Source organism: Oreochromis niloticus, unplaced genomic scaffold (genome assembly GCF_001858045.2).
Source record: "Oreochromis niloticus isolate F11D_XX unplaced genomic scaffold, O_niloticus_UMD_NMBU tig00000457_pilon, whole genome shotgun sequence".
NCBI lineage: Eukaryota > Metazoa > Chordata > Actinopteri > Cichliformes > Cichlidae > Oreochromis > Oreochromis niloticus.
Genome location: NW_020327171.1, coordinates 159,031 through 170,442, shown reverse-complemented (window position 1 = coordinate 170,442; position 11,412 = coordinate 159,031). Strand labels below are relative to the sequence as shown.

Here is an 11,412-nt window from a genome sequence, read left to right as displayed (position 1 = left end):
TGTTTCTCTCTCTTTGATGAGTTCTCAGCCAGCTCCTGATCTGATAATGTGTAGCTTGCTCATCAGCTCAGAAGAGACAGCAACACAACCTCACACAGTGGTTGTGTGCTTTGCCCACAGTGGCAAAGACTTGCACTTTCATATTCAATTCAGCTTCTCCATCATGTAGTTTTCAGCTGTTTCACACAGGGTTCAGCATATTAGTTGTTTTCATAGGTGTGCTCTACATCTCAACAATGGCTCATAATAAGACGACAGTCTTTCAAACAGGTCAAGTGCCGCTATCCACGTAATTAGTTAAAATATTTGCCTATTTTACTTCATCTCATATGTCATTGTACTGAATTTGAGCAACCCTAAGCTTAATGCAGATTAATTTTAACACTTATCCACCTCAATTAAATCTGTGGTCTGGAGCACGGCTGTTGTTGATCAGGGCAAGCTAAAAAAATAATCTAAACATGTGTATGTATTGGCAGTTTTGACGGGTACTAATCATTTATTACAGTTGGGGTTACTCAGGCTTGCGCTTAGGGCACTCTCTAGCATAGTGCCCCCTTTCTCTACATGCATAGCATTTCTCCTTTCTTCTGTCGCGTTCCCACCTAAATCCCCGCGGGCCTTCACCTCTCTTATTCCTGCCCCCATTCAGCCCTCTTCCAGTCTGTCCCTGGAAAATGATTTTATCTGCTAGGGAAGCGGCGACTGCAGAGCTTTGTGACTTCTTCTGTGTTTCTTTAATTCCTTCCTGTGCACAGCGGGTGCAGTTAATGCATTTGAAGGACCCATCAGAGTTATGATTAACATTTTGCTTCCTAATGAAATCAGCAATGGGTGGGTGAAAGCCATTCACCAGAGCATAGCTTAAATGCTGCTGATGTGGGCTGGCCTTCTCTGCACGCTCTTCAAGGCTGCTGTGTTTTCTGAAAACTTCCAACATTTGAGATTCTCCCGTGACCAGTTTACGCTCATGACAATTATGAGAATATAAATGGCTCGCGCTGCCGGGAGTGAATTCTTGCATGAATGTGTCCTCTCCCTGTGAGGCAGTCTTACTTGCTCGGGAACCCATGATAACAACAACAACCGTGTCACAGACCGCGCCTGCTCCGCAGTCATTCACACAAACACAGCAACACTCTTTTGGGACCCTAACCCAGTCGCGCGACTCAAAACCCAGTGAAGGGACGCTCGGGACACAAACCCAGGGCAATTTCAAAACCGGACACTCACCGGACGCTTGGGCCCTTGGGCGATTTTACCAAAACCTCTCTTTCGGGACCCTAACCCAGTTTTGTAGCTATAGAGTCGCTCTCTCAACTTACTCGGCGTTGCTTAGCGTGTAATATCAGCCTCGGATCCCACTGATCGTCATTCGTCGAGGAGAGAAAACAGACAGCTAATCCGCCGACCCGATGGCAAATTCTCATGTCTCGCTGACGTCAGGGTTCTCTCCTCGGTGAATGCCGACTCCAGGGATCCGGCGTCGAAGGACCAATTAATGATAGGTTTGTAGCTTGAACCTATTCGCTGGAACGTTGAAGACAATGTAATTACACAGCAAGCAAGACCCGAAGTAGGCAAAGTTCTTTATGTTTCCGTTCACAGGGAGGCCTGTCTGGAGCCAAGTGTCATTCCACCCACTTGACCTCCGTCAGACTCTCAGCCAGGTTCCCCATAGCACTCCTTTTATTGTGGTTACATGAATATGCATAGGGTCATTAACATATAACATCTTACATAGGTATACATGTGAACAAAGAATACCCTGTGTGTGTGTGTGTGTGTGTGGGGGGGGGGGTCAAAGCATGACCCCATATATGACTTCCCTAAACCTGCTGGCCTGGAAGTCCAGCAGTTCATCTAAACAAAAGGCACTTAAACTACAACACGTTTATCCTACCATAAAACAATAAGACAAGGTACGACCTCTCCCATGCTCCTAAAATGTGGGTGTGAAAGTCAGAGAGCTCTGGAATGCACACAAAGCCTTTTACAGCCTACTGACATCCTATCACTACACAATCGATTATACACCTCTAAGCATATATGGTTAAATATTCCTAAGCATAAATGACAATCAACATTACAAAAACTGTTCACTGTTTTTGTCAGTCATCATTCTTTTAGTTTAAGTCAATTCAGTTTTATTTATACAGCATCAAATCACAACAACAGTCACCTCAAGGTGATTTACATTTTAAGGTAAAGACTAACGATTAAAAACCGATTGGTAGATAGACACATAGTGAGTGAAAAAAGGTCAGTGAAGAAGAAATACTCAATGCATCATGGGAATCCCCGGCAGCCTACGTCTATTGCAGCATAACTAAGGGAGGATTCAGGGTCACCTGGTCCAGCCCTAACTATATGCTTTAGCAAAAAGGAAGGTTTTAAGCCTAATCTTGAAAGTAGAGATAGTGTCTGTCTCCCAAATCCAAACTGGAAGCTGGTTCCACAGAAGAGGGGCCTGAAAACTGAAGGCTCTCCCTCCCATTCTACTTTTAAATACTCTAGAACATCAAGTAAGCCTGCAGAGTGAGCGCGAAGTGCTCTAATAGGGTGATATGGTACTACAAGGTCATTAAGATAAGATGGGGCCTGATTATTTAAGACCTTGTATGTGAGGACTACCTCTCAGGCTTTTCAGAGAGTTTTTAGGACAACCTCTGTCTGCATAACAATGAAAATGTGCCATGTAGTGACACTGCCTAAGGGAAGCATCTACATGGTATTGGTCCTAGAACGGAACCCTGTGGAACTCCATAATTAACCTAAGTGTGTGAAGAGGACTCTTGTACCTAACAATCAGCTGCAGTTGAAGCAGCAGCATTGTGAGAAAGAACGTTTCTGAGGAACTCTTCAGAAATGAAAGCACAATATGAACCCACTTCAACACCCTTTAGAAATACTAAAGAACCAATTCAATTCAATTCAATTGTATTTATATAGCGCCAAATCACAAGAAAAGTAGCCTCAAGGCGCTTTATATTGTACAGTAGATACAGAGAAAAGCCCAACAATCATATGACCCCCTATGAGCAAACACTTTGGCGACAGTGGGAAGGAAAAACTCCCTTTTAACAGGGAGAAACCTCCGGCAGAACCAGGCTCAGGTAGGGGCGGGGCCATCTGCTGCGACCGGTTTGGGTGGGAGAAGGAAGACAGAATAAAGACATGCAGTGGAAGAGAGACAGAGATTAATAACAGATATGATTCAATGCAGAGAGGTCTGTTAACACATAGTGAGTGAGAAAGGTGACTGGAAAGGAAAAACTCCTCGTGTGTCATAGTGGTCTGATCAGACAATATATTTATCCTTCTGTGCCATTTCATGTTTAGGTCAGTTATGTTTGTTTAGGTCAGTTATATTTCTTTGTGCACTCATTTGGTTTGTTAAGTTTGCAGTTCTTTGCCTGAGTTCAGTTTTGTTTCTTTGACATTTTTTATGAGCTTAACATTAATTAGTTTTGTAAATATAATATTTGGGCTAAATGAATGAAAACTCTGTTTTTCTAATAATTCTTGTGACTCCTTCTGCTTTTTCAACTTGGTTCATCACACAGCCCTAAATATTTGTTTAATGTCCTGGTCAAATATTATTCCAAGGTGTTACTGGAGGCCAAGGTAATGCCATCCAGAGCAAGTATCTGGTTAGATACCATGTTTCTAGGTATTTTAGGGCCAAGTATAATCAGCAGCATACAGTTAGTTGTCACCCAGGTCTTTATATCAAGCTCTGCTGTGTTCAAGCTATTAATTACTGCGCGCAGGAGAGCCAAAACACACATCAAACATTAAAGTTCAGTTATGCCAGCTTTAACCTTGGGATGCCTCAGCTTCTCTTTTATATCCCCCACACTCAACTCTCTGCATCAGGAAGCTCCTGCCACTGGTCACCCTGGGAGTTTCGTCCTTCTACACCCTAACAGTTAGCAGATAACGTAGTGAAGCATCGCTGACACAAAATTTGACTCTGACTTTAAACACTGGTCACTTCAGATGTTGCTCTGATATACAGGAAATGACATCACGGCTCAAACTCTTTGTCAGTAAACCATTTCTTTATTTAACATATAAAATTTTGGTTTAATTGTTGCAGGATTTCATTACACAAACAAGCTGAAAAAAACCCTGCAAAACACATGGATCAATGCATTCAATAAAAATATAACAGGAAACAGATTTCTTAATCAAACTGCTGGAACAAAGCGAACCACTCAACACAAACACTACAGTAGAACAGTTTAGAAAGCTTAAAATGTAACAAGAGGCACATTTTCATTCATAGCTGCCTCATCAGATCTTTACAGAAGACTCCACCTGAACTCTGTGGAGCCTGATCTCAAGGGTTTAAGTCTGACGCTGAAACCAGAAGAGGATCTTTCTGTATCTGCAGATTCACTGTGATCCAGAGATGGCAATGATTTCAGTCCTGCATCACGCTGATGTTTGCACAGAGAAGATAATTTAGTAAATGTTTTTGAACATTGGTAACAGTAAACTTCATAATCATTATGCAAATTTTTACTCTGTGAATGGTACTCATGGCCATTGACCAGTGGTTGTTGATCAATGCTCATAAGAATTTGCATATTAATGATGAAGAAATTGACCTCACAGCCCATTGTTCATTCATTGGGCCGGTTTCAGTCGTTATGCAAATGTACTGTTTACAAAATTAACGTAAAAGCGGGAATCAAGACGTAACAATTTATTTGTAACATGGAATCGTTTCTGAGTGGAGTATGAACTGAGATTACTCAAACTCTTTCACAGATGAAGTTCTCTTTCATGTGTCTGCGTTCATGCTTAGTATGATCACATGATTGTGAAAAGGTTTTGTCACAGTGTCTGCACTTGTATGGTTTCTCTCATGTGTGGACTCGTTTATGCTTTTCAAGCTGACGTGCACTGATGAAGGATGACCCACACTGATCGCAGACATGCTTTTTAACGCCACTGTGAAGGAGTTCATATTGTTTGAAGTCCTTTGAAGTGGTGAAGCCTCTCCCGCATTCTTTACAGTAGTTCATTTTGTCTCCAGTGTGTCTACGTTGATGTATTTTCAGAGTCCTTCAATGACTTAAAGTTTTTCCACAAAGGTCACAACAAAAGTCTTTCCCACAGCGATGACAGGGTTGAGAACTTGATCCATTTGTGTCGCTCTGCTTCTAAACAAAAACACAAAGACAGTGTAAGTCAGTCCTTCAACATTTTTATCCTGAACGTCACCTGAAATAAAGAGCATCTCTGCCAAAGTCCAATTACATTTAACTGTTTACATTATCACACTCAGCTCAATTTAATGTGCTATAAAAACGATAAGAGTAAAAACATTAAAGTGATACTAGTTTAATGCTACAATAACAATAACACAATTCTCAAACACTATCCCTAAAAACCTGTGATTAGAGTCTGAATAATCATTCAGAGCTGCCTTTCCATGCAGTAGAATTGCTAACATGCTAACACACTTTGATGAGCAGAGTTGGTTCAAACAGTTGGGCTGACAAGATAAAAATATAAATACATACCTCACAGTAACTGCACGTGTAGAGTCTTTCTGGTGTGGATCTGTTGGTGTGCTTTCAGGCAACGTGGAGATTTAAAAGTCTTCTCACACAGGTCACATTTATAAGGTCGTTCCTCAGTGTGGGTAAACATGTGACGTTGTAACTCTGTGTTTGTGGTAAACTGTTTACCACACTGATCACAGCTGTACACATCATGTCTGGTGTGAATGCGTAGGTGTGTATTTCGGCTCCCTATCCGGCTGAAAGTTTTTCCACAAATGTCACAGCTGTACGCCTTAATTCCAGAGTGGGTAACTAGATGACTCTGTAAGCTGTAACTGTGAGTAAAAGCTCTGCCACACTGATCACAGGTGTACGCTTTAACTCCACTGTGGAGGAGTTGGTGTGATTTTAAGTGTCCAGACTGCGTAAAAGACTTTCCACAGTCTCCACAGCAGAATGGTCTCTCTCTGGTGTGGATGAGTTGGTGTGTTTTTAATGTTCGACACTGGGTAAAAGTCTTTCCACAGTCTCCACAGCTGAACGGTCTCTCTCCAGTGTGGATGAGTTGGTGTATTTTTAAGTGTCCAGACTTGGTAAAAGACTTTCCACAGTCTCCACAGCTGAACGGTCTCTCTCCAGTGTGGATGAGTTTGTGTATTTTTAAGTGTCCAGACTGCGTAAAACACTTTCCACACTCGTCACAGCTGAACGGTCTCACTCCACTGTGGATCAGTTGGTGTGTTTTTAAGTTTCCAGACTGCGTAAAAGACTTTCCACAGTCTCCACAGCTGAACGGTCTCTCTCTGGTGTGGATGAGTTGGTGTGTTTTTAAGTTTCCAGACCTGGTAAAAGACTTTCCACACTCATCACAGCTGAACGTTCTCTTTCCACTGTGGATCAGTTGGTGTCTTTTTAAGCTTCCAGACTGCGTAAAAGACTTTCCACACTCATCACAGCTGAACGGTCTCTCTCCGGTGTGGATGAGTTGGTGCGTTTTTAAGCTTCCAGACCTGGTAAAAGACTTCCCGCAGTCTCCACAGCTGAACGGTCTCTCTCCGGTGTGGATGGCCTGATGCATTTTTAACGAAGCTTTCACAGTAAAATCTTTCCCAAACTCGTCACGGTTGTATTTTTTTCTTCCACTTCTGTCTTCAACTAAATTGTCGGCCTCCTGAGAGCGCTGACTTCTCGATCCACGTTGGTCCTGCAGTGACAGAGATACAAACAGAGGCAGTGATTTGTGGGAAATACATTATTCTACCCAGCCTTTTATTAGGGGTATTTTGTGAGCTTTTATTAAATAAGTATTTATACTTATTTTCATACACACATTGCAAATGTGCTCATGAGAGTTGGCATTCAGTCTTTTGAGTGTCAATGCAAACATGCTTACAGACACAGATAAATATTAGACTTGTTTCTAGGGCAAAGATTAGAGACATTTGGCTGTGCCTGTACGCCTGCTCAGTGAGATTAGCACAGAATGTACTCTGGATGTTTCAGAGACGTGTACGAGGAGAAAAAACAGCAAATAAAAGGATCGGGACAGTGTGAAATGCAGTCATGAAACAAACTGAACCTTCAAACTCCCTCCATTAACACTAGTTTTAAACCCGAGGCTGGTAGTGATGTGAAGTTCACAAGTTTGCTCTAAGAGTCGATTCTTTGTAGTAAACGAGAAAAACTGGCTTCTGTCACAAGAAGTTAAATAACCTCCCCTATCCCACCCGCCTCTCACTCTCTCTCTCCCTCCACATATGTATATATACGTACACACACACAAACACACATATATATCTCCTCTACCAGAGGCCTGGGAGCTTGAGGGTCCTGCGCAGTATCTTAGCTGTTCCCAGGATTGCACTCTTCTGGACAGAGATCTCCGATGTTGTTCCCGGGATCTGCTGGAGCCACTCGCCTAGCTTAGGAGTCACCACACCTAGTGCTCCGATTACCACGGGGACCACCGTTACCTTCACCCTCCACATCCTCTCGAGCTCTTCTCTGAGCCCTTGGTATTTCTCCAGCTTCTCGTGTTCCTTCTTCCTGATATTGCTGTCATTCGGAACCGCTACATCGATCACTACGGCCGTCTTCTTCTGTTTGTCTACCACCACTATGTCCGGTTGGTTAGCCACTACCATTTTGTCCGTCTGCATCTGGAAGTCCCACAGGATCTTAGCTCGGTCATTCTCCATCAACCTTGGGGGCATCTCCCATTTTGACCTCGGGACTTCCAGGTTATACTCGGCACAGATGTTTCTGTACACCGGCCACTTGGTTATGGCGTTCCATGTATGCCTTGCCTGCTAGCATCTTGCACCCTGCTGTTATGTGCTGGATTGTCTCTGGGGCATCTTTACACAGCCTGCACCTGGGGTCTTGCCTGGTGTGATAGACCCCAGCCTCTATGGATCTTGTACTCAGAGCTTGTTCTTGTGCTGCCATGATTAGTGCCTCTGTGCTGTCTTTCAGTCCAGCTTTGTCCAGCCACTGGTAGGATTTCTGGATATCAGCCACCTCCTCCATCTGCCGGTGGTACATACCATGCAGGGGCCTGTCCTTCCATGATGGTTCCTCGCCTTCCTCCTCTTTCTTGGGTTTCTGCTGCCTGAGGTATTCACTGAGCACGCTGTCAGTTGGGGCCATCTTCGTGATGTATTCGTGGATGTTTCTTGTCTCATCCTGGACTGTGGTGCTGACACTCACCAGTCCCCGGCCCCCTTCCTTCCACTTAGCGTACAACCTCAGGGTGCTGGACTTGGGGTGAAACCCTCCATGCATGGTAAGGAGCTTTCTTGTCTTTATGTCAGTGACTTCTATCTCCTCCTTTGGCCAGCCTATTACCCCAGCTGGGTACCTGATCACGGGCAGGGCGTAGGTGTTGATGGCCCGGATCTTGTTCTTACCGTTCAGCTGACTCCTCAGGACTTGCCTGACCCTCTGCAGGTACTTGGTGGTTGCAGCTTTCCTAGCGGCCTCTTCATGGTTCCCATTCGCCTGCGGGATCCCCAGGTACTTGTAACTGTCCTCTATGTCTGCAATGTTGCCTTCTGGTAGTTCAATCCCCTCAGTTCTGACTACCTTCCCTCTCTTTGTTACCATCCGACTACACTTCTCCAATCCGAATGACATTCCAATGTCATTGCTGTATAGCCTGGTAGTGTGTATCAGTGAATCGATGTCTCGTTCACTCTTGGCATACAGCTTGATGTCATCCATGTACAGGAGGTGTCTGACAACCGCTCCGTTCCGTAGTCGGTATCCGTAGCCAGTCTTGTTAATGATCTCACTGAGGGGGTTCAGGCCTATGCAGAACAGCAGTGGGGACAGAGCATCTGTGAGAGCAGATGTTGTACGCCACATCCCCATTGAGTTCCTGATGAACTCAATGGGGGGTCCTGTTGATCTTGTACAATTCTAGGCATTCCAGTATTGAGTCATAGGCCTTCTTGTAATCAATCCAGGCTGTGCACAGGTTGGTCAGTCTGGTCTTGTAGTCTCGGCTGACTGTTCTGTCTACCAGTAGCTGGTGTTTTTGCGCCTCTGGTATTCTTGCCAATCCCTTTCTGTGCCCCGCTCGTGTGTGTGTGTGTGTGTGTGTGTGTGTGTGTGTGTGTGTGTGTGTGTGTGTGTGTATATGTATATGTATATATATATATACACACACACACACACACACACACACACACACACATATATATATACACATATATACATACACATATATATATACATATACACATACACACATATATATATACATATACACATACACACATATATATATACATATACACATACACACATATATATATACATATACACATACACACATATATATATACATATACACATACACACATATATATATACATATACACATATATATATATACATATACACATATATATATATACATATACACATATATATATATACATATACACATACACACATATATATATACATATACACATACACACATATATATACATATACACATACACACATATATATATACATATACACATACACACATATATATACATATACATATACACACATACATATGTATACATATACACACATATACATATATATACATACACACATATACATATACACACATACATATATATACATATACACACATACATATATATACATATACACACATATATATACATATACACACATATATATATACATATACACATACACACATATATATACATATACACATACACACATATATATATACATATACACATACACACATATATATACATATACATATACACACATACATATTTATACATATACACACATATACATATATATACATACACACATATACATATACACACATACATATATATACATATACACACATACATATATATACATATACACACATATATATACATATACACACATATATATACATATATATATATATATATATATATATATATATATATATATATATATATATATATATATATATATATATATATACACTAGTGCTGTCAATAGATTAAAAAAAATTAACTAATTAATCTCACAATTTTATGTTATTAATTGCGATTAATCGCAATTACTTGATCAATAGCCTGGATCCAATTATATTTTTTCAACTTTATATTTTAAGATTGTAACAGACATTTATGCAATACAATGAAGTAAATGCAGAATAAACACAAAGAATGTATGCTGAAATTCCTGAGCGTTTGCTGGACTATGCTTAAAATGTCCAACAATCTTGCGACATTTGGCCAAAGCCCTTTCAAATGCCCTGTCATTAAGAGAAACTGTGACCGTTCTTTGCAGAATGTGGGCCATGCAGGGCATGTGTTCAAACGGAAGTAGTCTGGCGGCTGCAACCATGTTACGAGCACTGTCGGTGCCAAGCGTGGTTACCTTGTCCTTGATTTTCCATTCGTTTGCAACATTCAGAAAATGGTCAGCACACGCCTCAGCATAGTGTCTCTCTTCAGTTTTACTCACTGTTAGTGCAAACGATTGCACAGTCCAGTCGTTATCAATAAAATGCGCCGTGACCCCCAAGTAATTATCGTTGTTCACCGAAGTCCAGTGGTCTCCGGTGAGAGCGACGTTCCTTACTTGCACAAGCTTGCTGGACTGCTGAGCCCTCTGGTCCTCATACAAAGTGTGCAGTCTCGACACAATGGTTCCTCTCGAGGGCAGATTGTAACACACATCTCCTGATGCAGCGCGAATGACTTCTCTCAGTCCATCATCTTCTACTATGCTAACTGGTCGGCAGTTTTTAGCTATCCAAACAACCAAGGAATCGGTTAATTTTTCTCTCACATTTTTTGTTATTCGTCCACGAGCACCATACTCCTGAAGCGTAGACTGGCGAGGTCCCGTAGAGGCGGATTCAGTTGGGTGTTTTGCTCTCAGGTGATACGCCAGTGATGAACTACTTCTGTGGTACCTGAATTCAGCTTTGCAAATTGTGCACCTTACTCTTGTTTTGTCCAACAAACCATCAGGCAACTTCTTAAAGAGAAACTTTCCACCCAAAAGTCCACCCTCATCCATGCTTGCGTGTGTTAGCTTGTGTTAGCTAGTGTTAGCGAGATAGTAGCATGGAGTCACTTCTTCTTCTTCTAATCATTTCTGTCAGGCCAAACGCCAGCATAGCACACTGTTGCCCCCTCCTCCAGAGGTGCTCATGAGTTTAAAGGTCTTAGATTACAGGAAATTAATTTAAAAAAATCAGCGTTATATTTTTTTTAACGCGTTAAACATTTCGCGTTGATCTTAACAATTAACGCGATAATTTTGACAGCACTAATATACACATATACATATATATACATATATATACACATATACATACACATATACATATATATATATA

At 41.8% G+C, this 11,412-nt stretch overlaps 1 long non-coding RNA gene across 1 annotated transcript; it reads right to left on the bottom strand.

The window, feature by feature from the left end:
- Positions 1-4,868: 4,868 nt before the first annotated feature.
- LOC112844617 (uncharacterized) lies at positions 4,869-5,829 on the bottom strand. The gene is made up of 2 exons (XR_003217355.1): positions 5,538-5,829; positions 4,869-5,174 (listed from the first exon to the last, which is right to left on the bottom strand). It is a non-coding gene; the product is annotated as an uncharacterized LOC112844617 (long non-coding RNA).
- Positions 5,830-11,412: the final 5,583 nt, after the last annotated feature.